Source organism: Aethalodelphis obliquidens, unplaced genomic scaffold (genome assembly GCF_003676395.1).
Source record: "Aethalodelphis obliquidens isolate GAN/ISIS:26980383/991018 unplaced genomic scaffold, ASM367639v1 scaffold7, whole genome shotgun sequence".
Classification (NCBI taxonomy): Eukaryota; Metazoa; Chordata; class Mammalia; order Artiodactyla; family Delphinidae; genus Aethalodelphis; species Aethalodelphis obliquidens.
In genome coordinates, this window is record NW_020837951.1 from 46,235,120 (window position 1) to 46,261,565 (window position 26,446).

A 26,446-nucleotide genomic window follows, 5' to 3' on the forward strand; every position below is an offset into this window, starting at 1 on the left:
GTTTTACTATGACCAGATGCTATTTTCATTAATCAGCCTTATTGTGGTATAATTTCACTGAAATGAACTCTTCACTAAAATGAACTCAATAAGTGTATACTCAGTGAGTTTTAACAAATGTATATACCTGTGTAAGCAATCCATGATCAGGATATAAACATTTCATCACTCTAAAATGTTCCTTATCCCCATTTCCTCAAATCGGCAGCCTTTGATCTTTCTACCATACATCAGTCTTGCCTATTCTAGAATTTTATATAAGTGGAATTGTTCAGTAGGTACTGTTTTATATCCAGCTTTTTCATTTTTACTCAGCATAATGTTTTTGAGAATCACCCATATTTTTGTATTTCAGTAGTGCATTCCTTACTGTTGCTGAGTACTCCTACTGTATGGATAGGCCAGAATTTGTTTCCCTATTTACCTGTTGTTAGACTGTTTTGCCTGTTTCCAGTTTTAAGCTATTATGAACAAAGTGTTATGAATATTTATGAATATATCTTTATATGGACATACATTTTTATTTCTCTTGGGTAAATACATACAAGTAGAATTGCTAACTTGTGTTTAACTTCCAAATGTTGTTTTAAGCTCCAAAAATGCAGCCGTGGTGAAAAAAAATAGTCAAGATTTAATTCTCTCATCAAACTTACGTGCAGACTTAACTGGATTTACATAAAAATCATACAGCTTTGATATTTTAAAATTGAATTGAAATACAAGGTATATTAATTTTCTATTGCTTTATAACAAGTTACCACAAACTCAATTGATTAAAACAACATATAATATCTCAGTTTCTGTGAGCCATGAGTCTAGATACAACTTAGCTTGGTCATCTGCTCAGGATCCCACAAAGTTGTAATTAAGATGTTGGTCAGGCTGTGTTTCTTTCTGGAGCTTGGAGTCCTCTTCTAAGTTCATGTGACTGTTGGCAGAAATTAGTTCCATGTGGTGTTAGGACTGAAGTCCCCATTTTCTTGCTGGCTGTTAGCCAGGAACTGAGCTCAACTATTAGAGGCTGCTTGCAGTTCCTTGCCATGTGGCCCTCTCACAGACCTCTCATAATAAAAATAAATCCAAATATATTAGTAATGAAAATACTTGTATATAAACTAAAATGGTTATGGTCATTCCCATTGCATTTGAGAGAAGAGCAAAACTTGTGTGACTTTATATTACTGGTGGCATTGTTAAATGCGACACACTTTGGTAGAAGGAAATTTGGCAAATTGACACAGCAATGTGACAACCACTCTGATAGTTTTTTAATAGAAAAATCAGAGAAAGCCATGATTGCAATGCATTATTTAAAATTCTAGAAAGGTGGGGAGGGAGGAAGTGAGGGAAGGAGGGAGTGAGGGAGAAGAGAAAAGAAGAAAGAAAGAAAGGCAAACAATTTAATGCTCAGAAATATAGGGGGATGTTAACATAAATTATGATATGGTCATTTGCTAAAATACTTTGCAAGCATTTGATACCTAAGAGACTATGTAACACTATGGCAAAAATTACAATCAAATAACAGAACTGTTTTATGAACACTATGATTACAATATATATAATATATGCATAGGAAAAAAATTTAAAACTATGTAAATGATTGTTTGGAGCCATGTAAATATGGGTGACTTTATAGTATTCCTTCCAAACTGTCTACAATGTAATTTAAATTTAAAGAAAGGGTTTCTTATTTCATAAATTGCCTCAGTGTAGTATACCTCAGAATCTTTCTGAAGATACATATCATAAATTAGATGGTCTCTGTGTTTTTAGATTTGCTCAGGTATACATTTCACAAGTGGCCATCTAAAAATATCACAACTACATTTTAGGCTAATTTATAAACCTTTGCTCCCACACTACATTTTCTTTTGTTCCTATCATGGAGAGGCTAAAGTATACAAAAGTCTGATCTGCCATTTCCACCAAATCTTCTGGAATAAACTCTTAATACTGCTTCATCTATTGTTATGATCTTGGGCAGAATACTTCACTTTCTCTCTCTCTCTCTCTTTCTGTGTGTGTGTGTGTGTTTAATTAAATATGGGTAGAGGGTTGGCTATATGACCTCTGATCTCTTGGCTCTAATTATCTATAATTCCATCTCACTTGTTCCTTTCATTTTAGAATAGAGGCAAACAGAATGAATGCCAGTATAAATGCTGAATTATTCTATTTCAACCCTAATTTATAAGGCTGGCAGAATCCTAGCAAGGATAACAGAGCTGAAAGAAACTTTAGACACGGTATAGCCCACCCTTCTCTCAAGGAAACTAAGCTCTAGTGCTCAAATTTTACTTAGAAAGTTAATAATAAAACTGAGAGTAAAATCAAGATCTGGACCCTCTGTCCAGGAAATAAAATAATATCTACAAGGTGATTAGCAGAGTGGTTGGCTCATAGCCATGGTAATAATGTGTTTTTTTCCTGCTATACTACGCACAGTAGATATTCTGCTATGTATTCAGACAGGAAAAAGTGATTAAATGTTTTCAAATAGCTTTCTAAAGAAAAACATTAGAATTTCAAGGATGGGAACAGTATCACTATTTGCAAACAATTTCATGTTTTCCAGATAGTTAATTCAAAAAGCATTTATTAAGTTTCTACCATGTATAAGCCCCCTGCTATGCACTCTAAGCTGATAGAGATGAATGAAAATATGGACTCTGTCTTCAGAAAGGTAATAATAATGGAAAATCTTTTTTGCACATTTGCCGCATGAGAAGGTGCCCTGTCAAAGAGTTTGTGTGCATACATATCATTCAGTTCTCACAGCATTGCTCTGAGTTATGTATTATTAGCATAATACATATGCTTTTTGTTCCAAGTGAGAAAATAGAGATTTGGGGCGGTTGTGCAGCCTCACAGCTAGTTAGTGGAAAAGTCGGGATTCAAAGGAGTCTAGGCGTAGAAATGCTTAATATTAATGTTAATATTTAATATATAAAATAATGCCTTTCTGAATCTAATTTGCCATTAGTTATCACTTTAAGGTAAAGACCTGGCAAGAACCTTTTCTTTCCTCATCTTCAATCTGTCCACATGTCGTAAAAGTATTTGTTTGAGAAAACTGCGTATGAGAATTATATTGAAAAAGAATATTTCTAATAGGTAGAAGGAAATAAAGAACATTGAATACAGAAGCAACAGGAAATAAAAAGGTAGGGAGGAGAAAAAGCAAGAAAATGAAAGTTTGGGGAAAGAATCAGATTTGGGGGTTTAGTTTTTTGTAATTTGGGGCACTGCAAACTAATGCCCAGTAGGTGGTGCTAGAGTATATATATTCTAACATCCAGAAAGGCTGGCTGGGTCCCTTGCCTCCCACATACAAAAAGAAAACAAAACAGAAAAGCACACAACCAATCAAACATTGGGAATTGAGATTTGACTATTTGTTAGTGATGCCAACTTTAAATAAAATTATATTTTCAGTCATATAATGAAACAGGAGACTATTGGAAATGTGGTGCTGTTACGAAGAAGTGCTGGCACACCAACACACATGGCCATCCTTTATTCAGCACTTTTCCTGTGAGGTTTTCTTCTGGTTTTCACAGATGTCTTCCGTGGCCCCTTCATAAGTACAAAGTCACTGGAACTTTAGAGATTCCCAGTTACACACAGTAAATGTGATGTAAAAGGACATTTACAGATGCTTACTTCCCTGACCTATTTCTCACACTGAAATAATGAGTGAGAAGAGTAAAATGTCAATATAATACGATTTTAGTTAAGAACACACTGACAGGTTAAAAAAGCAATCACAAAAATCCAACTTTTAAATTTCTCAATCAATTAACACATCCCCAAGAAACTAAAGCTAACAATCGTTCATTCCTGGCCCAGGTCAGCCTCCTACAAACACATGTTCATTGAAGTGTCATCTGTCTGTGAGCCCTTATGCTCCAAGATAGCTTTCTAGTATGTTGAGGAATGATTACTCCTCATTTTCAGTGCAACAATATCTTTAATTTAATTATAAATGAATATTTGACAAGCCTTTTATAAAAAGGAAACATATCTCCATTGGTCTCTTACCAAAAGCAACATTCATCTATTATTCCTGGCAAAGTCTTTCTACCTCAGTCTCATCTGCCCATGGGCAGTCAAGAGATGATTCCATTTCTTTAATGTCCTGAAGGGTACAGCTAGTGTAAAGCGTTTAGATAAACTGCAAGAGAATATAATGCATCCGCATATGTAGAATGACATAACTTTTAAATAAATGAGTGGTGACATTTTTAATTTAAGTTTCCTTCCTCCTTCTCGTTTCAGATCTCAGGAATAAAAAAATGGTGAGTGTAATCAGATTATAAAGGCTAGGCCACTGATGGAGGTTTAGGGCACTCCTTCAAACACTCACAAATTGAATGGCATGTTAGTGATGGGCCTTGCCTTCTTTTATCAGGTATTTCAGGTTATGAGGGGAGGGTACTCCCGCAAAAGTTGTGAGACAGTATAATTGACTGAGATATTAACTTGTGCTTTTTCCTTGATGCACTTTTTCCCACTTCCATCCACTCCAAGAAGGTAGTCAGTCCTTTCATGCTTTCTTGGCTTATAGGAGGTTTTGCTGTAGGAATCAAAGGATAATTGTCTTCCTAGTACTTGAAAGGATTATGCCCAGGAAGGGGAAGGGAGACAAGTATCTCCTGGAAAAGAGGAGGAAGAAGAGGATGTGCCCTCCAGAAGTTGAGGATGTGAAGGGAGATCTGGAAGTTCTCAATTGGAATCTGCAGCTGGCTTCCTCCCAGTATCCCAGGAAGTGAGAAGAGGTTTTGGTTAGGTGGGAATGGGATGGCTGCATGGTATGCTTGAGAGGTTGGAGTCTGGGCTCAGGTTCATAGCCTCTGCAAAATTTGCTGGGCTTCCAGATGGGACAGGAACCCAAGGCTCTCAGATTTCAGTAGCCTATATGAGCTAAGACAAGGCATCTAGAGGTAACCAAATGGGCACGAGACCAAAGGACTTCCCCCAAATGCTTTGCTTTTCATCAGATGGATGTCAGTGAGAGAGCACCTAAGTAGGTTCAAATTGAATTATTATGGGAGTGGAGCTCAGAGAAAGGTCCAAGTTTATTTTAAAAATACATGCTCTTTCTGAGATTTTGGACTAAGACATTTACAATTTAGTTCAAGTTTAGTTTCTCATTCTGAGAATTTTTTTTTCCCTAGGAAATATCATTTTAACTAACTGTCCATCTCAGCCAAGGAAAATAGTGTTGGTTTCAAAGAAAATAAAAAATGTGAGGAGAGAGGAGGAAATTACTTGAGAACAACTTTTTCGTTTTTTAATGTTTTTGCCTGGGTAAATACATTAACTGGAGGATCAAATGACAAAATAAAAACTCAAGTAAATATCATTATAATGTAAGAAATCAATTCTTGTGATATGGGGATCAGAAGGGTGGAATCTGTAGATTTTAATAGCCTGTTACCTGCATGTGTACACTGCAACAAAAGAATCGTGTTTGGGCTTTCATAATGTGAATCAAGAGACACCCTCATGGCTGAGTTATCTAATGAAATTGAGAAGTTATCGTTGGCAACATTAGGGTAACAAGGAGGTGACAGACATGAAACTAGACAAGAGTTCATTCCGTTGTCTTTAAACCTGCCTTTTTCCAGTTCCTCAAACAAACAAGGTGTGTGCTAGCTTGTGGTTAGAATTCTCAGGGATAATTTTTCTTCTTTTATCCTACCTCAACTAGAGCTAAGACGAAAGAAGGCAAATACTTTCACCATTTCCATGTAATGGAAAGCAGCTTTTTCCCGCGAGATTTTGCCCTTTGAAGAATCCCAGCTTATGCCAGGGGTCCTACCTCCTACTCAGCTCTGGTCCCAAGCTTCGTTTCCTGTCCCAAGGGCACATCTAGTACTCACTCACCCCCTCTTCATGGCTTTCTTTTCATTTCAGGTCTCTGCTTTCCCACCAAGCTTTAAAAAAGTGATAGTTAAATTGTATTGAAATTTTTCAATGTGCTTTACCAAAAAAGATTTTTCTGAGTATCAAATCAGCTATCTTGACCCTGTTTTCTATTAAATATATTTAAGTCAATTTTTTGCCCACATCACTACACCAAAACTAATGTTAAAAGATAATTTTCAGAAAAAGGTAAAAATCATGATTTTAATATAGATGAAAAATGGACGTGTGTTAAAGAAATTCTTTTATTCTTATGAATAGAACCAGGCTCATGCTATAACCGGTTCAAAGGAAAACTCAAAACAGTACAAATTCATATGGATTGAAGGAATATTGAAATGAATTACAAATGGAGACAAAACTGTGGTTTTTCCAAGCCAATCAAGTCACTACCAAACTGGATAGAAAATGTTCATTAAATACTATCAGACAAGTCAGAATTTACTATCAGTTACCCACATTTACAAAGAGTTGCAAAATAGCTCAAAGGCAATGAACTGGGCTCCAATCTGATAACCCAGAAGGGTTGTCAGAAAAAGCATAGTTTCTATTGAAACACAAAATTTTTATCTACACTAATCTTGTCAAGGTCATTAACGACCTCTACACTGAAAAATTTAACGTCATTTCTCAGAAATTATTTTGCTCTAGCTATTAACAGCTTTTGACATAACTAATGACTTCTTCCTTTTTGAAAAAAATGTTTTTGCTGTTCCCTTTGTCTGTTCCTCTGGATTATTTTCATAAACTCTTCTCCATCTGTACTCATTGCCTAGGTGATTTCATCCAGTTCTGGGGGTTTAAATACCAGCTATAGACCTAAAATTCCTAATATTATATCTTCAATCTTAACTTCTTCTGGGAAGTCCGGACACACTTTTTAAAAATTCACATTTACTGTCATGTTGCCATCTTAAAACTGTGTTATACAAAATTCTACTTCAATTTCTTTCGATCTATCTTTTTTTAACACATACACATACACACACACACATGCACACACACACACACGCGCGCGCACACACACACACACACACACACACACACACACACACACACACACACTGATCCTTATGCAGTTCTAGTTACTCGAGCCAAGTGCATAGAGTCATCCTGGATATCTTCCATTTGTCTCTCCAGGTTCATTCTCCACCCTTCCACACCCTGATTCATGACACTGAAAGCTGACCTGTAGGAGCTAAATCAAGGTTCTCCCTTGTCCTTTGTTTTGCAATTGGTTTTAGTCAATGGGAACCTTTGCTCCTGTGGAGGCAGGTCAAAGTACTGATTCCTTCATCTATATCCTCATGGGGCAATTTTGAGCTGGGTGTTTTCCTTAAGGCAAGTCTGTTAAAATTCCGCTTAACACAGGTTTTTATATTCATTCTTCAGGGCATTGTACTATTCCTTGTGTTCCTCTATACCCTGCTCACATCTTTCTAAATAATTCCTTTATTAAACACGTCGCTAGTTATCTTAATTAAATGTGCCATATCTTTTCTGATAGAACATTGATACAAGCCCTCTGTTTCACATCCAGCAAATTCTCTTCATTTATTTTCAAAATGTATCAAATTTGACCATGTCTCACTTAGCGTTCCCTGTCCAAGCACCATCATCTCTCTTCTGTGTTACTGTAATAGCCGCTTCACTGAAAGCCCAGAAGAGGGTGCTATAGAAAATGTGTAACTTTTCTATGTAAGAAATGTTATAAGAAAATGTATAATTTTGAAACATAAAATTTATTTTTTCTACACTAATCTTGTCAAGGTCATTAATGACCTCCACGGTGAAAAATTTAATGTCATTTCTTAGCAACCATCTTGCAGGTGTGTAGTAGCTCTTTACACTTGCCCTTCTACAGTCTATTCTCATATACAAACAGAGCAATCTTCTAGAACAAATATCATATCCCTTATGATCAAGCCCCCCTCCACGTGCTGTCTGTTTCTCCTGGATCCTCAATCTACTCCAGCCGTTTAGATGTTCTTGCTACTTTTTAAATATGCTTAGCATACTCGTGTCTCAGAGTCTCTTAACTTGTCTGAAATGTGCTTTCCTTAGATATCCATTTAGTACTTACTTCACTACAACTCTTTGCATAAAGGTCACCTTATCAAAGGGAACTTTCCTCACTATCATGTGAAAGGGGATCCTCACCCCTCTCCACCTGCCTTCTCTATTCTTACTCTACTTCACATTAATTCATAGTACTTACCACCACTTGACATAATTTATATTTTGCTTATAGGTTTATTTGCTCTGTCCTTTTTGGAATCTAAGTTCCATGAGAGCAAGATCTTTGTTTTCCGGTGATGTTTATGCTGTGCCTAGAAAAGTGCCTGGATTATAGTCATACCCACTTAAACATATGTGGAGTGAAATGAAAGAATGAATAAGTGAATTATCAACTGATACAAAAGTTACGTTTTGAAACCCTGAGAGATAAGTGGTCATTCCAAATCCTATTTGAGCCTCAACTATTTTTCAACAGGAAGCAAAGGAGTTCCCTAAATATAATCTCAGACATGATCAAATATTTGAAAGCTGTTGATTGGCCTCAGTATGACTTTAAAGCTGAAACACAAACAAAATCAGAGTTGTGCGACGGGTTGTAAGGAAGCCAATAATGAAGAAACCAGCTTGCTGGATAAACAGGTGGGCACAAAAAAAACTTCAGAACATCATAGTGGGTTCAAGCTCTATTTTCTTCGAGTAAAAGAACATAATTAGGGCTTCCCTGGTGGCGCAGTGGTTGAGAGTCCCCCTGCCGATGCAGGGGACATGGGTTCGTGCCCCGGACGGGGAAGATCCCACATGCCGCGGAGCAGCTGGGCCCGTGAGCCATGGCTGCTGAGCCTGCGCATCCGGAGCCTGTGCTCCGCAACGGGAGAGGCCACAACAGTGAGAGGCCCGCGTACCACACACACACAAAAAAGAACATAATTATGCTACTTACAATTAACGTTTGTTTTTTAATTAATAAAAATGCCTTGAATAAAATAATGATTGTCAAATGAAGTTCTAAACTCTCCATTAGAAAGGAAATATTAATGTATCAAATTTATATTGTACAGGCAATAGAAGATAAGCGTCCTTCATCATCCTTTCACACAACTGATTTGCTTTATTTTTACAGTTTTATATTTGTAATCCCCCATACTTTTTATTGTATCAGTACCTCTTAAAACTGGGCTCTAAGGAAGCAATCTCAGTTTCATCCTACACATCTCTGCTAACATTTCAACACCTCTCTTAAGTTCAGCTCTACTACCATTAAATTATTTTTTTCCATGACAGTAGTAGAGTGTAACTTGGCAGTTTTCTGAAGATTCCCAGCAACAAAGTCATCTGGAAGAGTCAAGTTCAAATGTCTATACATACCTTATTTGATAAGCAAAGAAAAATAAGACCTACTTAAACTTGCTTAAATCAAATGGAAATAGGGGAAGCTTATTGGCTTGAGTAATTGAAAAGGACAAATGATAATGGTTTCAGATATGGCTTGTTCCAGAAATTCAAATAATAGCTCTAGTACTTACTATGTCTCCACCTCTAGATTCTATTTTCCTTCATGTTGAGTTGTTTCCCAGGTTCCTCATGACAAGATGTTTTTCATTTTGAGTATCTCCTTCTAGCAGCTCCTGAAAAAGTCCCAAGATGAACTCTGACTGGACACTTCATGAGACTCAATAACTTTTTCTCAGTCCTAACAATAATGTTTGAAACTAAAGTGAAAAATAATATACATGTATAATATGGACAAAACAATAAAATTCTTAGACCTAAGTATAGCAAGAATAGTTTAAGACATAAAAATTAAAATTTGAAATGCAAATGCAGGACATAAAACAACCAGAATAAGAACTGTCATAGAAATGTTGGTATTTCTAAAATTAATACATAAATTTTGCACAACTCAAATTATAATCTCAATGAGCTTTTCTGTGGAACTATATAAAATAATTCTGGAATGTGTAATGCAAAAATAAATCTCTAAAAGTAGCCAAGAAATTTATGAATACTGAATAAGAACAAGTAAGGCAAAGTGAGAGAATTTCAGATACTAAGATAACTATAAAGTCACTGTAATCAAAAACATGTAATATTGGCACATAAATATATAAATATATTAGTCACATATGGTCGAGCATCCACAGAAAGATAAGTATATATGTGGTTTTTATCTAACTTAGTGAGAAAGAGTGCCTAATTTAATAAATGCTGCTGACATGATTGATAATCCAGAATTGGATGCCTTTTTTTTTTTTTTTTTTAAAGAAAAATATTGGAAGGAATGGTAGGAGGCTATTTGTATAAATTTGGGGTGGAGAAGGCTTTCCTAAGTATGATAGGAATCTCAAAAACCATAAAGAAACAACTAGATATATTTGGCTATTTTAAAATCACTTATGTTTTCATGGCAAAACTTACCATAAACAAAATGAAGAGGAAATTGAAAGCTAGGTCTGTAAATTAAGTATGGAAAAGGTTCTATTTTTCTTAGAAACTAGTTACTGATGGATCGTTGCATATAAAATCCATGTGGAATTCATAAGATCACCTACTGTACATACAACAGAAAGAAATTTCAAACTTTCTCAAATTATTGACAGAATTTCACAGTCAAAACTTAAGTTTTATTGCCCAGAAATACCTTTCTAATCAAGGAAGACTTCTAGAAAAATATGAAAAATTACTCTAAGTCTTTATTTTAAAATAGGTAAATAATAGGCAGAATGGTATTAGTTGGATAATAGAGTGAAACAGAGCAAAACAAACACAAAGGCAATGGAAAACAATACGATCTCAAAATGTTCTCTTCTGGATTTTCTTTTCTTGTCAGAGAGACAAAATTTGGAAGGGTCAACAGACTTACACTTCTGACCAAAAAGGAATTCTAGGAATGTGAGTTGATAGAACATCCTGTTTTTTCAGTACCGACTCTTTCAGCGAAAAGTAGAATTCTGAAAAATATAAAAGGCATATGTTACAAAATAAACAGATATAAATAACCACTTCTAGATCACCCTGAAATTATAAACTAAACATAGACATTATAATGAGATACATTATAATGAGATACATTATAATGAGATACATTAACTGAGATACATTTTAAAGGCAGAAATTGTTTTGATTAATGGGGGAAATCCTGTAAAATCTCTTCCCAAAGAAATTGGAAAAAGACAGTCTTGGCAAAAACTGCTTTCTCAGGAGGCCCTGGTAACTGTGAGCTAAGATCATTTGTGTTTGGGGGAGGGGGGCGGTGGCAGGGGGTTGGATGATCATTCACTTTTGAAAGACTTCAGTGGATGAATGCACTCAATCTGTCCTAGATTCATTTCATTAAGAGAGAATGAACTAGCTAACATTGCCAAAATCAAGTTCACGTAAGGTAACAGGCCAGGGATTTATCTGACCATCTGTCTCTTTAATAAGGGTATGTTTACCATCATTGTGGTTAAACCAAAAATACAGAAAATAAGACAGAAAATATCAACTGTTGAAAAGGATGTGGAACAACTGGAGAACTTTTTCAGCTTGCTGGTGGGAGTATAAATTGGTACAACCATGCTGAAATATTAGTTCGAATTTCTCAATTAAAAAAACAAATGCTTTATGACTCAGCAATTCCAGTCCTACACTTATATGCGCCAACGAAAAAGTTTACGTATATTCACCAAAAACTGTGCACAGGAATGTTCATAGCAGCACTCTTCATAACGACCCAAAATAGAAATTACCCAAGTGGCTTCTATCAATAAAATACATTCATAAATTTTGGTATAGTCACCTAATGGAACAATCGATAGCAATGAACAATGAGAATGAATGAAATACAACTACACACAACTTGATTAATCTTTCAAATAGAACATGGATGAATCTTGCAAGCACAATGTGGTACAAAAGAAGTCAAGCACAAAAGGGCACATTTTGTTTCATTCCCTTAATGTACAATTCAAAAACAGACAAACCGAACTATGGCATTGGAAGTCAGGATAAGGGTTATCCTTGAGGCACAGAGATTGGAGACTAAGGAGGAATGAAAGGCTGGGGGGCTGTGGAATGCTGGTGGTGGTCAGTTTGTAAAAATTCACCAAGCTTTAAACTTACATTTTGTGCACTTTTCTGTATGGATACCTTAATAAAAATTTCCTCATCAAACTTGCGTTTGTTGTATAGAGCAAGAAGCAGTGGTGACGAGAAGTGAGTAACTTAACTTTCTTTAAATGGGGGAAGTTGTTTAAAAATCTTAACTAAAAAGCAAACAGCAGCTTTCCATATATAGAGTAACTGGGTTCGAATCTATCTTGCCCCCAAATCTGGGGAAAACACCACCTTTGATTCTTTTTTAAAAAAATTTCATTTATTTATTTATTTTTGGCTGTGTTGGGTCTTCGTTTCTGTTGCGAGGGCTTTTTCTAGTTGCGGCGAGTGGGGGCCACTCTTCACCGCGGTGCACGGGCCTTTCACTATCGCGGCCTCTCCCGTTGCGGAGCACAGGCTTCAGACGCGCAGGCTCAGCAATTGTGGCTCACGGGCTTAGTTGCTCCGCGGCATGTGGGATCCTCCCAGACCAGGGCTCGAACCCGTGTCCCCTGCACTGGCAGGCAGACTCTCAACCACTGTGCCACCGGGGAAGCCCCCCACCACCTTTGATTCTTATTTCAACACCCGAAGCTATTATTGCTCCTGCTCCAAAGAATAGTTTTCATATACTTGGCTTCATTTCCCAATTTTCTGAAACATGTAGAGTAAGAATATTGTTAACCAAAGAGATATCATCCTGTAAATCACTTCACTGCCCACAGCAGTTTTAACTCTGGAGAGCCTTTTCACGCAGTACTATTCCCTGGCCCACAGAGGCCCAATGAAGTGCATTGTCAATAAACACTTGAATGGGAGTGATTCCTCTGAATACATGTTGAAGGCCTTTATGTTCCAGACACTAAGCTAAGCAAGCACTGCTAAGATGGTAGGTGACGTTCTGCCCTCCAGCTGTGTTAAACTCTCATCCCAAGGTGCTGAATTTCTAAACCGCTCTGTTCTCACCTACTGTGAGATGGTAAAACCTGTTGGCAATTCTAAATAGATAGAAGAAAATCAAAGTGCCAAGCAGAATAGTGAGAGGCATGGTGAAACCCAGTGAGGACCACTGAGTATGGAATGCTAGGAAATAGTATAAAATAGGCCAAGCTGGCACAAAGGAATCAAAGAATGAAGACTCCTTAGGAGAGTGACCAGCTGTGCAAAGAGGTAAGTTGGCAGAACCATACGAAGCTCCTTGATCAACAAAGGGCATTCACCCTGTCAAGGACTCTTCACAAAAAGAGAAAGTTGCAAAGAAAATTTCAAACACACACCCCCATTGAATGCATGAAGAGGGAACGAGAAAGCTTGAATTTTTATGACTAGTCTTAGAAAGAACAATTAAGATATGTACATTTAACTATATCATTGTGTATATATACACACACATATGCTATCTATGCACACACACACACACACACACACACACACTTATCATTCACCTCTATCTTAAAGAGCTTCTGAAGTTATAGATCATATTTTAGTCATCTTTTATTATGCCTGGCATCTAAAGAGCCTGGCTTAAAGTAGGCACCTAAAAACACACATTAAAAACTAAATGAAGTTAGTTTATCTAGTTATGTAGGTGTGTAGAGCTTCTTAATTGATCAATGAATGATCCCAGACTTTTGAGGTTTTATACTAACAGTGTGTGTCTCTTTCTTTATTCTCAGATGCCAGCTTTTGTTTTAATTTAATTAATGCAAAACTTCTATAACCTGGTGTTTTAATTCACAGTTCACGCATCTAGTCTGAAGATTCATCCCCCTCTCTAGACCAAACACATGAATTTTGTGATAGGTACTTGCTACCCTGAAACCTTTCTTCACCCCTATGTGAATTCACAGAAGTAGAGGAAATTTATAATCTCAAATAAATGCAATACTATATTTAGAGCATAAGCTGAAATAGAAAAAAAAAATCATATTTTTGTTGGCATTCTATTTGCATGTCACATCTTACACTTTCCGTGTGTATATATACACAAAATAATTAATAGTTACATGCAATATTTCACATTAGCTTTTTAAAATATATCACCTCTCCATGCCAATAAATAAACTTCCACAATAATTCAGTAGCTAGAAATATTAACTGTTTGCATGCATGTTTCACATATTATTTAGTTTTAAATTTTAGTTTGGAATCAGAAATGAACAGGTCCAGTAGGCAGAAAATCAGTAAAGACAGTTGAACTTAATTCCACCATCAATCAACTAAATAGTAAGGGACATCTTGTAGACTTCTTCATCCCACAACAGCAGAATGCACATTCTTCTCAAGCTTATATGGAATATTCACAAAGATAGACCACATTCTGGGTCATATTAGAGGAAAATTTAGAACGCTGAATACATATATTAGAAAAGAAAAAAGGATCTAAAATCAATAAACTAAGTTTCCACCTTAGAAAACTAGAAAAATAGGAGCAAAGTAAATCCAAAGTAAGCCAAAGAAAAGAAATATAAATTAGAGGAGAAATTAATGGAATTGAATACAAGAAATTACTAGAGAGAAAATAAATGACACCAAAAGCTGGTTCTCTGAAAAGATCAATAAAATTGATAAACCTCTAGCTAAGCTAACTAAAAAGAGAAAGAGAGAGAGAGAAAGAAAGCACAAAATACAAAGCCTATGGGAATCTGGGGGCAGGGTAGGTAGAGGATCAGGGAACTGCTCTTGTCCACAGGGAGCAAAGAGAGCAAGGAACTGGTGCAGGATGAGGTGCTAGGAACAATCTAGTCCTAGGCTTAAGCAGTAGGGCATAGGACGTAATTTTGTGTGTATGTTTAGGTCATTCCTTCCAATATTCCCAAACCTCAAGTAAGCTTTCTTCAGAATTACTCCTAACTCTCAGTTAAGCCATTGAAAAATAAGTAAACTCCAACACCCATCCTTGGGTGTAAACGTTACAGGGAGAAAGCAGTGACCCCTTCTCTCCATCAGAGTGTGCAGGAGAAGTGACAGATGCCATTAGACAACAAATGTGTCTGGTGAAGTTAATGAATGGTCAGCTGCCTATCTGTATGCGTGTGTGTTGGCAAGATGAAGATGTTAGAGCGGGAGAAACATTGACTTTTCTGGAGCACATCTGAGATGTTACTTTTGGATAGTTTCCTAAGTGCTAGGACACACTTTGACAGTGGTCCTGTGGGGATGGGGGAAGGCTAATGATATCCAGCTGGGATCTGATGTCATAAAAATGTGAGTTAAAAAAAAAAAGAACTAAGGGTGTATTTGATGAGATCTGGACCTTATAGCTTAAACAGGTGTGAGAGCACTGAACAGATTTTGAGACTGAGGCAACAGGTAGAAATTAAAATAGGAGCAGAGATGCCAGAAATACTACCCATACTAGAAAATCTCGGATACTTCCTTTTGCTACTCCGTTAGATTCATTCATTTAATCATTAATTCATTCCCGCATTCACTGAACAACTAGTTATCGATTGTCTGCTATGTGCCTGAAACAGTGCTGGACACTGGAGGTACAATGGAAGCCAAGCAGACTTGGCCCTGCATTTGTGGAGCTTGCAGGGAGCTGGGGAGATCAGCATTAAGGTAATGAATGAAGGCAGGTATTGAGGCAGGGATGGAGGATTGATCAGGAGTGCATCAAATGACTATAGCCCAGTGCATTACCCTTAGAAATAAATGTCAATATAAAGTCTGAAAAAGATAAAACTATATTTAGTAAATGCATTTTAAGACATCAGAAAGACAGTAATTAAGATCCATTCAAATGAGCATTTTGGAACTTGGTCATCACACTTAGCTGGAAAATTCATTCATGCAACATGCTTCCATCCACAGGGGTAGAGATAAAGGCAACAGTATTGCCTGTATGTGTATAGTTTATGGTTGATGGGGCTTGATAGTGATGTTGAATTAAGGTAAACTATTCTCTGTAAATAACTTGAAGGATAGAAAAGACGTATAAACTTTTATAATTTTTATTTGTTTTAGCTCTCCTACTGCTAAAAATGTGTGTCATAGAGAATCAGTTGCCTGCATCCTGCTTTTATTCTTATCTGAAGGGGAAGCCAATGGTGCATTCCTCATAGGGCATTTGTTTTTTATAGCCTGTTAAGCTGTAAAACACCTCCCTTTAGCTATTTCTGATTTAAGGTGTACATAGTACGGTGCCTTTTTTGTTGTTTAAAGTATGAATCTTGGATTTTGTGGGGACGTCCTGTGTGAATCTGAAACATCAAATCATGTGTCCACACACTTGGAAGCCTGGAAGGATCTGTAGATTTTACAGCCTAATTAATAATTATTTAGAGAGTAAAATCCCCAAAGACCCCTTCTACCTCTCAAAAATGGTTCTGATTTCTTACCCTGTCATGTGGGTTGATATCACATCTGAGTTATAGGTTTAACTGGGAAGGAATTAGAGAATTTCAATGTGGGAATATATAAATGTCTTTATAAATTTTGGTGCAAGTTTTCGTCTCTGAAAAACACTTGGGACCAGACACATTCTGTGCTCACTTGCATCATGCAGTGGATAGTTTCTAGTCTGAGCTTCATCTTCATGGTGTTACCAAAAGCCCCAGGGGGCTGTAGCTACAAGGGGGGCACAGTGTGGTAAGCATCCATATGTACCTTTGTATAGCAGGATATCTAATATCTATTACTCTTTTTACTTCATGTATAATGGCTTTAAGGACTTCACTCGTCTTGGATTACCACTGATGCAGAAATTGCTCCATCGTCATAATGAATTCTGTGTGTAGTCTCCAGTTGATTATTTAGAGTGTTTATGTTATAAGTTATTTCAATATAAAATGCTGGTACACTGTGTTGCGTCTAATTATATTTCATAAAATAAATTATTTCCAGATAAGTAAATACATATAATTAAAAATAGCTCATCGTTACATATTAAATGAAAATGAAATTAAATGAAAAAGAAAAGTTACTTCTATTTTGCTTTTATATGTTCTTTTCCCTGTCTTATTCTTATCCATGTTTCTAAAATTACATAAACTGCAAACTTATGAATTATACAAAAAGCCCAACAGTACACTAATTATGCCTTAGGAGCAGAGTTAAAGTGAAAATTAGCATTTTACAATACAATGTGTTAAAATAAGTGTATAGACTCTTATTTGCTTACTGTTTAAAAAAAAAAACAAAATAAGAGTTTTAGAAAAACACAATTCCTTAAAGAAAATACCAGATAAACAGATAACAATATTCCTATAGTGTTCCTGTCCTCCCCATTATTAGTGCATATACAGAAGATTTGATAGTTTTTTACAGAAAAAAATGTAAGGATAGTTTCAGTTTGACACACTGTCACGTGGATAATACAAATAATTTCAAAAGCTTTTACAAAAAAGTACAGGCAATCCAATTTGTTTATTCCCAAGGATTATGCTGAATTTATTTGTACTTGGAAAGAAAGACAAAGTCCTGACTTTAATCCTCAATGTCTGTCAGTTGTTTAACTTCTCGGCTTCCACTGCAACATCCTGGTCAAGATGGTCATCATCCAGATGGTCTTAGGTCATTATCCCTAAGTGCTCTCTCCATTTGAATTAGACTCCAGACATGCTCTCAACTTCCGCCTGGATTTCAAGCCCTTTATAATGCAACTCCCCTTAAAGCTTCAATCTGAAATTCTTAGTTTTTCACTGTCCATTTTATGTCCCTTATATGCCTTAGCTCATTAACAAGTTCAATTAAAGAAGCACATACTTAGTGCTGGGTACTATACTGAAAAACTTTTTAATTGCTGTCTTTTTTTTTTTCTCATAACATGTTATTATGGGCTGAATTGTATCTCCCCCCCGCCCCGCCGCAAACTCATATGTTGAAATCCCAAACCCCAGTACCTCAGAATGTAACTGTATTGGGAGATAAGGTCTTTAAAGAGGTATTGGGTTGGCCAAAAAGTTCGTTTGGGTTTTCCAGTAACATCTTATGGAAAAACCCAAACGAACTTTTTGGCCAACCCAATAGTTAAGCTAAAATGAGGCTGTTAGGATGAGGCTTTAATCGAATATAACTGTTGTCCTTACAACAAAAAGGAGAGACACAGGGATGGGTGGCCATTGAGAGAAGGCCATGTGAGGACAGCCCATCTACAAACCCGGGAAAGAGCCTTCAGGAGGAACCAACACTGCTGACACCTTGATCTTACACTTCCAGCCTCCAGAACTGTGAGAAAACAAATTTCTGTTGTTAAAGCCACTCAGGCTGTGGTATTTTGTTATGGCAGCCCTTGCAAACTAATACACATGTATATCTAGTAGGTATCAAAAGGAATTAGTAACATTGTAAAAACACCAATTTGCTCTGAAGTTAAATTCATAATCCAGAAAACATAAGAGCAGACATAAAAATAGATTTTGAAGAAACCCACCCCCGCTTCAAGTCCCATTCCCTGCCTCTCTAAATCTGGCTCAGTCCACCTATTATCACCATGAATGTTCTCTGCTGCTCTGGGTGACTCTAGCTCCCTTCTTTGGACCTCTTGAATACCTAGTACCTAGTCCAGTGGAAAGAAATATATTTAAAGTCAGAACCTTGTTCTTATTCTGAACTCAATATTTAAAACAAATATCAGTACACCTGTCTATTGTAGCTGGCGTTAAGGGAAGGAAGATAGAACTCCTTTTCCTGCTCACTCCATCCAGCAGTCCTCGTTCCCTTCTTCCATATTCACAGTGACACAGTGACACCTGGGACATCATCACATGAGACATGGGTTTAAAACCCCATACACTCAAAAATTAACTCCTACACTAGGATGGCATACAATGAACTGAACAGCACAGCATAGGGGTATGAATTCTAAATTTCTTGTTAAATGAATTTGAAGCCCATAATTTTTCTGAATTAAACAAGAAACCCTCCACCCAGTCTGAGAATCGATGAACAGGAACTACCTGTGCAGCGGGTCTCTACTTGAAGTTGGTATGGTGTTGGCTTCATGGCTAAGCCATACATGGGTGTCAGGTCAAGCTCGGCTTCTGGGCACTTCTCCAGCTTGAGCTGCTGCAGAACTGTGGTGAAGAAAATGAATATCTCATTTCGTGCAGCATCTTCTCTGAGACACTTCCGGATTCCCATTCCAAAAGTCAACACCTTCTCAACAAAGTTCTATTCAGTTCCATGTTTTCATATAGAAATCTCTCAGGTCTAAATAAATTGGGATTATCCCAAATAGTTCTGTATAAAATAGACAAAAATAAAAAATTTTAAAGGAATCATTTTATCACTTTTACCTTTGTTGCCAACTTTTCCATAATAATTTTGTTTTGCATAAAGTGTTCTGTTCAAGTTCAGAACATCCTTTATAAATTATATATACATATATGTATATAGTTATGGAGCTATGTAATTATATAATTATTACAGATATATATGTCATTCTTTCCTTTAATATGTTGACAGGTTTAGTTATCATAAAAATTTAATACAGGGCTTTCCTGGTGGTGCAGTGGTTGACAGTCTGCCTGCTGATGCAGGGGACGTGGGTTCGTGCCCCTGTCCGGGAAGATACCACATGCCGTGGAGCAGCTGGGCCCGTGAGCCATGGCCGCTGAGCCTGCGTGTCCGGAGCCTGTGCTCCACAACGGGAGAGGCAAAAAAAAAATAAAATAAAATTTAATACAATTATTTTTCACTAAAATGACTTCTGGTTCATTAAGTAGTGAATAAAATACATGAAATGTATTTAAATTTTTATCTTAAATGAATAATTCCACAAAATTCTCATTAGAATATTCCAAAATTGTGGCATAAATAAGGTAATAAATATTCAATCTCCTTTGCTTTAAGCAAAATAAGCAGGAATGATGAGACTGAGACACACCTCTCACTCTGGTGCTCTCTCACTATGTTTAGGAAATAGCCTTCATACATCATCAGAGGAGGAGCCAGGTCTCCTGAAAGCAGCCCTGATTGAGGGGGTTGCCCACAGTTCCCAAATTGTTGTGCATTTGGTTCTCTCTTCTCCCTCCACCTTTTTTTTGCTACAGGCACCACATCTGGCTCGTCTACGACAACTAATGTTTGTGAGTTGCCTACATCTTAAGCCATACATCAGGGACTCACTTGACTTCATAAAGAACTGGGTCTCTTTGCCTATAGATGTCACCCTCTGTCTAGGAGAAAAATTCGTTTTCTCTCTGCCCCAGAGGTCATGGACCTGGGGACTTACAAGTCATACTCAGTCCTCCAAGAAACTTCGTTTTGCTCTCATAATCTTTTAAAAATAGTTAATTGTTGCTGACATTTAAAACTCAGGAGATTCCACATGAAAATCTACATTTTCACGTTCTTTTTTTTTATAACTGAAAGAGCTGATAACAGTGGGACAATGCCCTGCTCGCCAACAGTTTACTGGGTTGAATTAGATGCAGCAGATGACCTCTTGCCACTGCTTCAACAAAGTACAATTCTTTCATTTTTGGTATTTTCCACTGCTCAGTGGGTGCTTGAGTTTGTGACCTTTTAGATTCAACATGAATAATTTTCCCATAATATCAAGTCCTGAATTACATACTCATTTACTTAAACAAGTGCCTCCATACAAATAGTATTTCTTTACCAGCACCTGTGTTAACTGAGTTTGTTTGATCATTACTCAATATTCAATACAATCACAAGTTCTTAGGATACTAGAACACTTGGGATACTTGGGGTTGTACCAACTGAAAATAAATGCCATTCAATTTACACTGACTGTATTTCTTCTTATAATGCGTTTAAAAATGCTTAGGTTTATCCAATATGATCACTGGGTGGAGAATGGATATCAATCTCTCTGACAATCAGTGTTCCAGTGGGACGGTCTGTGCAGTGTATTCTACCATTTTGCTAGTTACAGAGATTGTGAAGGTGCTGTTAGGTACACAGGATAATCACCTCCCTCCCTAAGAGCCTGAAGCCTAAGCCATCAGTCAGATGAGATGTTGCGTGAAGACGGAGAAGCTGTACAGAGTACTGTACATACAACCGGCTGAGTGTATAAGAACGCCATCTTGGGAATTCCCTGGCGGTCCAGTGGTTAGGACTTGGTGCTTTCACTGCCAAGGCCCAGGTTTGATCCCTGGTTGGGAACCAAGATCCCGCAAGCCGTGTGGTGGCCAAAGGGGGGGAAAGAAAAGATTGCAATCTTTACCAGTTTACTGGCGACATCAAGCCCTCACCACGTGGAGCATATAATTTCCATTAAACAAGATCTACATATTAAACAGGATTTACACTGGATGTGAGTCCTGCTTCTCTTACCTGCTGAACATGTGATCGTAAGTAATTTGTTCAATCTGGCTGAAAGTTTCTTCATCAGTAAAATTGGGGTCATGCTAGCACCACTATATAGGATTACTGTTGAGGTCAGAGGAGATACATCTGAGCTTTTGTGCCCAGCACACAGTGGGAGTCTATAAAGATTAACTGTACTCACCATTATTCCCACCAGTGCCATCACCACTCATCACCCTCACTTTTCACTGCCTGAGGTACCTTAGGCTCAGACTGCCCTTCCGTAGTTGATATGGGCAAGCCTCTAGTTGCATTTTATTCACAAATATTTACTGAGTGCCTACTATGTGCCAGGCACTGATCTAGGTACTGGGGTTGAGGAAAAAGCAAACAAACAAAAAGGGAGAGAAAAAACAAATCCCTGCTTGGTGGCTTACACTCCAGTGGGGGGTTTCAGGCTGCTTTTCAAATATCAGCTGGTCATACACATGCAGAGGGTGAGCCCACGAAGTCCTTCGCTCACAACTCCCCCAGTGAGCCCACTTTTGAAATTCGATTTACCCTGAATGAATCTGTATTAAGATTTCATCCTTCCTATTATCTGTGAGGAAAGAAAACTGAATTTATTTCCAACTTCTTTCAAGAGAAACAGAGGGAATGAAGTTTGGTTAAGAAGAATGTAAATTTTTCCCAGATTAATAAATAGCAAACAAATAACCAAGCAAATTTTATCTCAGGAAATAATTTTGGTGGCTTCCTCATCATGATTTACTTGATACATGTTAATAAAGGTGCATGTTTTCCTGGGAATGAAATAACCATTCAGAGTAGTATCTGATGTAGTACTGTAGGAAAGAGAAAGGCAGCATTACAACGCATCCTGTAAATTCAAATAACCCATCCCTAAGCTGCCTCCCATGATGCATGGACTATTTTTTGTTAGTGTTATTTTTTACTGCAATAATGATGTGACATCTTTATAAATCTCCCTTTGTTCATTAATTGATATATCTTCTACCTATTGTCAAATCACTAATTTATTCTTTTTCTTGTATTTGTTAAGCAGGCATTGCTATGAGTTAAAATCTCTAGAAAATTATCTCAGTATTTCTATGACAGAGTTGGTCATAAGTAGACACATTCGAATACAACCAGAAACTATTAAGGACATTATAAAACATTTTCTTTGTACCCCATGTGTTTTTGGCTTCTATTAGTAGATTAGAAAAACAAAACATAACATCATTTAGTACTTGATGGGAGGAACTAGGAATTGGAATGGAATTGGAACTAGGAAATCTGAACTCTAGATACTGGTCTCAGTGAGATGTTGGGCAAATCTCATATCTACTCTATGGTTTCATTTCCTAGCTGTGAAATGATATTGGTTGTATTGGATGGTCTCTAAGCTGCTTCTAGAACAAGTATTCTATTTTTCTAGTCCCATACTCAGACTTCATTATGTATACTGTACATCTTTCCCTTTTATACCTCTGTAATTATGCACAGTTTAGATTAAGCCATGTTATATTTCCATATGGCACTCCCTAACTTCTGAGATGGCCCTCACACTCACTTCTCCCCAGAGAAGCAGTGACATTTCAATGGGATGAGTTTAAGAGCAGTCACTGGACACATTTGTCTTAGCCACTTCTGGGTTCTCTTTTCTGATTAGCCAACCTATAGAGAAGGTAATACATCTCATCTATAGTTATTAATGGGCTGAGCTGAAGAGCAGGTTTCGTGCAGAGGAGACTGCTGTCGCCCAACTTTGCCAGAGTCTGAGTGTAGACGTATGTCTAATTCAGGTAAAAAGTATAAGTAAGCCTCCTTGGTCTAGCTGTAAGCCAAACTGTGCAAACTAGCTCTGATCATTAAAAAAGTTAATATCTGAAACTCTCTCTGACCTACTTTCATCTTGCAGCTGGTACTGAACTTTGGCAAATAATATGGGTATTCTTCATCGGGTGCCCTCAAAACCCAACAAAGGAGAAGGTCAAAAAAGGGATGGAGCCATTTGTTGGAAGGATTACCAGCTCCTGGTATAGCCACTTGCCTTTCTCAGTACATTCCTGTCCACACTCCCTCTGTGGATTCAGCTGCTCAAATTCTACTCTGCATAAAAACCACATGCTCCCACCCTATGGAAACCTAGCATATAAAATTTGATTTCACTAATATTAAACTATGAGTGACTATATATTCTAAGAAGGACTCAATGTATAAATTTATTCATTGTAGGGTCTCTCTTTCTAAATATATACTTCTGAAACTTCATATATAAAAATGCCTTTCCACATAACTTTTAAAGAGCACACATGCAATAAATATTTATTAGGGTACTGTTTGGTCTTTCGTGTATGTGTGTGCATACGTTATATATAATAGCAAAATTTTTGCCCCCTTACCTAAGATTCTTCCATTTATCTTTTTAAAATTCATTTCATTTTAACCATTTTCTGCTCTTTAATCCCTTGTCCTTTTAAATGGAAAATGGTAAACATCCAAGTGGAGAACAGATTATTCCCAAACAACATATCAATATATAAGATGCCTTTTACGTTTGTGCCAAAATTCTTGGTTTATACCACACTACTCTCATTGGCCGATGCCTCTGATCTTTATAGTTGATATATTAGTTTATTTCTTCACTTCTAATAATATAATGAATACCTATTTCCTAAAATATATTTCTCCCTATTAGTGAGGCTCTCAGATGTGTTTTCAGGATCCCAAAGATTATGATCACTTTCATTTCATCCCAAATAATGCCTGTAAACTTGGCAGGTCTCTCTGTTCCTGATTTCTTAGTAAAGCTTGTAGGTCGTACTCTTTTATGAAGCACCCAAAGTCACCCTACAGAAGCCTTTGGGACAGAAGAGCTGCATATTTAAATGTAGGATGCTTTTTATACACTTAAGTTAAAGATGAAGTCTACTTCAACCAGAAAGGGGATCTGAAGAAAAGGGATCACAGTGAATAGATAGCATCACGTGTGAATATGGAGAGCAAATGAGAGAGGCAAAATACAGGGGACTGAGTGGCTCACTGTCTGGGCTTGACTCTGCTCAGCTAGTGGTCTGGCCCTTGGAGATACCTGGGCTGAGGCACTGCATTCTGCTCTGCCGATTACCACATGGCGTGAGAGACATTCCCCCTCCTTCGCTGTATAAAGATGGGAAGAGAAAAAGCACGGAGAATTTAATTTTTTATTTTAGTTGTGTGGAATGGAAACAGTTCAAACCACCAGAACTTTGGTTGTTCACATACATATTTAATAAAGCCTATCTACTTAGTCTATACTTGCATGCATTTGGGATCTGGAGAATCTGGCATAAGGTTCAGTAAACTTTCAAATATCTATAAATGTAGACTCTGTTTAATCTGTTTGTGGCAACTAGCTTCCTCGGTCTACTGTTCAGTAAAATTCTTAGCTACTGAAAATGAAGCCACATCACATTAGCAGGCGGCTAATGCTACTCGTAAGGGGAAGTTAAGTGAGTTTGTACAACGCTTAATAGCCAAACATATATTGTGGTTGGATTATCAATTGTTCCAAATTTCTATATCCTCTCTCCCCTTAATTTTTAAATATAAGATGAAAGTTAATGGCATCATAGTTTAGTTATAAAAAATATTCACAAAATTTGCCTTGCTCTATGTTAAAATTTCATTAAAGGTTTCAAAAGAAAATAAAATGATTTTAAATAATATTAAAATAACATTAACATACTATAGATTTTAAAGCACTTAAAGTATCCAGTCTAATGCCTGAGATTCCTCACTCCTCCCCACACCACCTTTGGGAGAGTTGTTGTCCCAAAGGAGCAGCATATCCTTACCAATGAAGAACAGTAAAAGGAAGAAAGGAGGCATGTCTGAATATTTCATTTATGAAAGTTTCTGTGGAGGGTAAAATTTTCCTGTCTTCAAACCTGGTTGATTTCATCCCAATGTTTCCATCTGGGTAAAAAAAAAGGTTTTTTAAAAAATTTAATTTAAAAATGAAAATATATTCTTATAAGAATTATACTTTTCATCTGAAAGCATGTTACCAATTTCTTCTTGAATTTTGGCTTGAATTTCTGGATAGTGTATCAAATAAAGAAAGCTCCAATATAGACATGTTGATATTGTTTCAAACTCTGAAAGAAAAAAGAGAGAAAAAGTGTCTTGGAAAAAAGTATTAGCAAAATTGGATCCTCAAGTTACTTTGTATTTGAATACTAAGAATCCAGGGAAAATAATCTAAATATGAATACCAATTAATAATACAATTATTATACATTAACGTTTATTTCAAAATATAGGCTTAACCTCTTACCCATTAGAACAGCCACTACCAATAAGCAGAAAACAGCAAATGTTGATGAGAATGTGGAAAAATTGGAACTCTAATGCATTGCTGGTAGAAATGTAAAATGGTGCAGTCACTATGGAAAACAATATAAAGGGTCCTCACAATATTTAAAAAAGAATTACCAAGTGATCCATTAATTCAAAAGAGCTGAAAGCATGGATTTAAAAAGATATATGTACCACCATGTCCATGGTAGCATTATTCACAATAGCCAAGAGGTGGAAACAACCCACATGTACATCGATGAATGAATGGATAAACAAAATGTGGTATATGCATGCAATGGAATATTATACAGCCTTAAAAAGAAGGAGATCCTGTCACTTGCTACAATATGGATGAACCTCAAGGACATTATGCTATATGAAACAAACCAGTCACAAAAGGAAAAATACTGTCTGATTTCATTCATATAAGGTATCTAAAGTAGTCAAAATCGTAAAAACATAAATTAGAAAGGTAGTTGCCTAGGGCTGGGAGTACAGAGGTGGGAAAATTGGGGTTTAATGGGCATAGAGTTATAATTTTTGCAAGATGAAAAAGTTCTAAAGATCTGTTACACAACAATGTGAATATACACAACACTACTGAATTGTACATGTAAAAATGTTTAATGTAGTAAATTTAATGTTACATGTTTGCAACCACAAGAAAAAATAAAATAAAAGTTTTAAATATATAGGTATTATCTATAAGGCAAATGAAAACACTGGAAATATTTCACTACAAAATAAACCATTGTTACAATGATAATGGCTATGATCTATGTATAATAATAATTAATATCATAAATCATACATAGCTATTGAATGCTTTTTCTGTTCTATGCTCATTTTA

General features: G+C 36.6%; 1 long non-coding RNA gene across 1 annotated transcript in view; it reads right to left on the bottom strand.

The window, feature by feature from the left end:
• The window catches only part of LOC113620045 (uncharacterized), a 42,838-nt gene extending 17,014 nt beyond the window's left edge, over positions 1-25,824 (bottom strand). The window contains exons 1-7 of the long non-coding RNA XR_003432640.1: positions 25,305-25,824; positions 25,092-25,212; positions 24,347-24,414; positions 21,687-21,850; positions 18,927-19,209; positions 10,811-10,898; positions 9,474-9,575 (exon numbers count right to left, since the gene is read on the bottom strand). This is a non-coding gene — a long non-coding RNA (uncharacterized LOC113620045). The remainder of the gene's footprint in view (positions 1-9,473; positions 9,576-10,810; positions 10,899-18,926; positions 19,210-21,686; positions 21,851-24,346; positions 24,415-25,091; positions 25,213-25,304) is intronic.
• Positions 25,825-26,446: the final 622 nt, after the last annotated feature.